This window comes from Helianthus annuus, chromosome 13 (genome assembly GCF_002127325.2).
Source record: "Helianthus annuus cultivar XRQ/B chromosome 13, HanXRQr2.0-SUNRISE, whole genome shotgun sequence".
Lineage (NCBI taxonomy): Eukaryota > Viridiplantae > Streptophyta > Magnoliopsida > Asterales > Asteraceae > Helianthus > Helianthus annuus.
Window position 1 is genome coordinate 43,142,290 of NC_035445.2, and position 5,004 is coordinate 43,147,293.

Sequence of the window (5,004 nt, forward strand, 5' to 3'; positions counted from 1 at the left end):
AACGGAAACATGCATACGAACAAGATATCTAATGAACCACATTGTATAATCACAGGAGGATATACTAACATGTTATTAGGTCCAAAAGAAGCTCTAAGGCAATCTTAATCTTAACTAAAACGGGTCAGAACTGAAAGTCAAAGCGAAAGTCAAACTATGCGACTTTCGGTTCCGAACCGGGTCTAAACAGAAAATTGTCGAGTTGAACATGTTGGAACATGTTCTTATACCTATTACCAAGTTATATTAATGTTCAAACAGGTTACATGCAACCTACATTGCTAATTATGCATTAATTTGAAATTAAGCATTTTGTTGACTTTTTATGATTAACTTTGACTCGACAATTGACATGCTTAGAGTGGAAATTTGGAAATACCCTTTTAAGGTTTTGTTACCCACTTAATTACCTTCCTAAAGGTACTTTTAATTCGTGATTTGACAGAGCACATTATGATTAATCACGAAGTCAAACCTTAATTACGACGGTTTGACTTTTACTTAATTAACTAAGCTAGAAAGGATTAAAGGAGGTTAAGGACACTTACAAGAGTCCTAAGAAGGATTATAGAGCCTAAGAAAATGAGTTGCTGACCAGAGAAGCTCCAGAGAGTCTTGAACCAATGTTCCAAGTGAGCAAGTGCCAAATGATCACACTCAAGTTCTTTATATAGTGAACTAGGATGCTTTAGATCATGCCAAGCAACTCTAGGATGGTTAGGAGATGATCCCAGGTGTCCCTAGAGAGCTATTTACTGCCTAGCAAGCCCATAGATTCACAAATTTACGTTTTAAGTCGGTTAAACGAATTGGACAGGCAGCTGTCCAAAACTTACTACCAGCGACGGTCTTGCGGACCGTAAGCTTGAGGCCTTACGGTCCGTAAGGACCTCTTGCGGACCGTAAGCTAAAGGGGTTACGGTCCGTAACCGACCTTACTGAAACAGGTTCAGGTGCCTCCCTTACGGACCGTAAGCCTAAGGCTTTGCGGTCCGTAACCGATCCTTGCGGGACATGCCCAGGTACCCTGCTTACGGACCGTAAGTCAGGGGTCTTGCGGTCCGTAAGCGATGGCCAGAAGACAAAAGTTTGAAAAATTTTAAGTCTTGACCATGCATTCCAACTATTCCGAATTCAGACCTCCCTTTTCAGATGTGGGCCATCTTGACCAGCCATTGCATGGCTAACTTGCTCTTACTTGTCCCCCATTCAATTTAACTTATAAGGGTCTTGAAAATTTGACGGAGATTACCAAGAATGAATCTTGGATTCTCATAGAAGTTGGCTAAGGAATAATTAGCTATATCAACTCTTATTTACAAGAATTTTATTTAGATTAGAAGTAGTAACAACCTATAATTCCAAAGTCCTTTGATAAAGATGCAACTTTATTTATTTGAGAGCAACCGGTTATCATATGAGATGATCATTAATTGATTTAAGGATCTTGGGATTTATAAAAGTTCGGGTCGCTCAGAGGTGATTTAATAACGTGTCGCCCTTGGGTCGTTCAGAGGTATTTTAAATAACATGACGCCCTTTTTGTTAGAAATCCTACCACACATCTTTTTATTTAATCCGGTTTCTCTGACACGTCTGTCACACATGACACGTGTCTTTATTTTAATGGACAGGAATTTTCGAGGTGTTACAATAACTATATGTCTACTCATGACAATGGGACTCTCTTTTATTTTATTAGTTTAAAGTTGCATTAAATTAAGCTTGTATAAAACAAAGCCAATGGGACCCTCTTTTATAATGGGACCCTCTTAATTTAGATAACTATGTGTCTACTCAAGGTCAAATTAGCATGTTGTGAAAAAATTCATTACATTTTGTTAGAAAGCCAACCTTGAATACAGATTCCAGACAATAATGAATAGAAAACAAGACAATGGATATAGACGCATGCTTGGAGCAATATATACACATACTAATAAATGCATAAAACAAAGTGATTTGATTGTAACAAAATCATGGATTTCAAAGTTTACACATATTGTCTTTGATGAGTAGGTTTCACATGGAGTGTTGACCTTTGACCTGTTACTCGACTCACATGTTCTGCCCTTTGACCCATTACCTGACCCGACCCGCCTGTTTTGATTCTGGTATCTGATATGAGGATTTTTTATAAGAGATTTATATAATATATATTACCAAGCAAGCAATGCATCATCGATTTGTACTCTATGCAATTTAATTTAGTCTAAACTAGGTTTAACCCCCCGCCGCGTTGCGGCCGGGGCTTACAAATCAAGAACAATAGAAGAATGCCCGGCGTTCGGTTTCACATAAGGTAGAAGCCAATTGTTTGTTACATTTCGCTTAGTACGATCAAGGTTGAATGATTTCGTCCTACGTGTGACTCAACTCTCGGGTCTTAGTTTTAAGGGTCCGCTTGAGGAGCGAGCAACCACACAGAAAAATGGTGCCATCATCACACATCGTTCAATCCGAAAAACCCAGAACTCGGGACCCGACTACTTCACTTTAGCAAACAGCCACAATATAAAAACCTGAAAATAATTCAAAAAATCCAACAAAATATCAACACAAACAGTGGAAAAAATCAGGCACCAAACAATAACACCGTAGAAATATATAGCAAACAGAATTCACACATACGACCAACAACTGAATCAGCAATCGAAGACAATGGCGCAGATGAAATCAAACCAAATCGCAAGAACCTTGATAAAATGCATCTTTAAAGACGAAACCACTACATCAAAACCAAAAAATTAGAGACTAACCCATATGCTACTGGTTGTGCAATCGAGGAAGAGAACCACCATCGATTACATTAACCTAAAGGTTAGAAATCAACTTACGAAACTGATAGACGGTGGCAAGATCTGCATCATTATCGGCCTCATACCTTACTATCAACAACCTGAGATATTGAAGAAGAATGATTCAAAACTTGGTTCATCTATCTTACAATATTTATTGTTTAAGCTCTAAATACCAACATATCTCACAAATATATTATAAGCAAGTGCAAATTAATTACCAGAGAAAGGGTGAAGAAGCACCATCGAAAGTCGGAAGGTAGTGACAACAACAGTGGGTGAAAATCGAGTTTGGTGATTTAGTGGCAGAGCTTGAACGAAAACAAATTAGGAAGCGGATTCTCAAAATCCAAATCAGTTGGGGCCGGATTCTTAAAAATCCAATATTTTACGTTACAATTTAGTGTTTAGAAAATTTCAGTAAAACTAACACTACGAGCGAAAAATCGATGGGGGTCGGGGCACCCCGACTCCAATAAAACTCTACCCATCCGGTGATCGGCTAGGTTCCAAGAGCACATGACCTAGATGTACATAAAGTCCGCCAAAGTGAGTCTGACCATGGCCTTTTTGTATTATTTTTTTTCTAATGTTTGGTTATGTTTCTTAAATATAACATAATTAAAAGTTGCAGCAATACATAACTATAAAACATAATTTGAATTAAAACATAAACTGTATTACAGTTTAAATTTTTAACAACAATTTTTTTCCAAATTACCTTAAAAAAATGACTAGAATATATACAAAACCAAATTGTATCAATTACCTTAATAAAAAAATGACTAAAATATATATAGACCCAGATTGTATCAAAATTAGGATCATACAAACAATAAAAATTAAATTAAACAAAAAATGAAAACCTATTGGCTAGAAGTAAAAACTCAATTTTTTTTTTGAAAAACTCCATATACTTTGAGTACAAGTCCACAAAGCACCAAGATGTTAGTAATTTATAATATGAAAATTATAACTTATATAATTTAAAGAATTACCATGTTGCATTTAATTTAGTCTAAATTATAACTTTAAAAAAAAATGTGTGTTTCATTTCTATTGAAATGTGAATCCTTTATTAGATATTGCAAGCAAAGTTAGATTTTGGATCATAAACAATAGCCTATTAGGCTATGGTCCATGAATGAAGTTAAAAATGAGATATTGCAAACTATAAAAACTATAAAAGAGAAGATTAATTCAAACTTTATCATATGAGTGTCATTGTTCTTATCATATTTAATGGTTTGATTCATTATTTCTTTTATTTTTTATAGTGTGTTTCTTTATATTTTATTTATTATCTCTTTGATTTTTGATAGTGTGTTTTTTTATATCTGGCAGGATCAATCTTCATCTCTTTTCGCAAGGTTGCTGACACTATTCCCAAGGTTGGATCACAAGGAAAAATGTCTTGAATATGAATCATATATGGTTAAAATTGATGCTTTAAGGTTTAAGGTGGTGAAACAAACGGGTGAACAATATTGGTAAGTGTAAACATAGTTCGTGGATGACGAATCGAAATGGGATGCAAAATTTTTTTAACTTTGGTCACAAATGAGGAGTTGGCTGGTTGAACATTCATTACATTTTTGTTTTGTTTGTTATTTTGAGTTTTATAAATGTTTAATATTTGGTTAACCCATTACACTTTTTTATTATTTAAAATTCTATGAATGATTAATGTGTTCAGGTAATTAAATACCTGGTCTTTTGATAAATAAAAATAAGGATGTAATATCATCATATTTTCTAGAATCCCTTGTAGTCCACTTTGTCATTAATTATAATATATCACTTTATTTGTATTTTTCATATACATTAATTTTCTATTGTTTTATTAATCATAAAAATTTAGTACAAAGTAATTTATAAACACGAATCATAAGCAATCAATAAGTTTATAAGTTTGTCTACAACTTCACAACCTGCGATTTAGTTTATGAAAAATTTATAACTTTTCTTACAGCGAAGACATTTAATATGTCATAGTTTTTGTATGATTTTAATTATGTATTAATCATAAATAATTTTTAGTATAAGTAATTTTCTCGAGCTCGGAAAGCAATCCCGTGTGATAACCTAGTTATTATTATATATATTAAATAGCATCATAAAAACTACAATAAAATTTTTACCTTTATGTTTTTATCAAAAGTTTTTTTTTTTTTAATTTCATCATTTACCCATCAAGTCCTTTAAG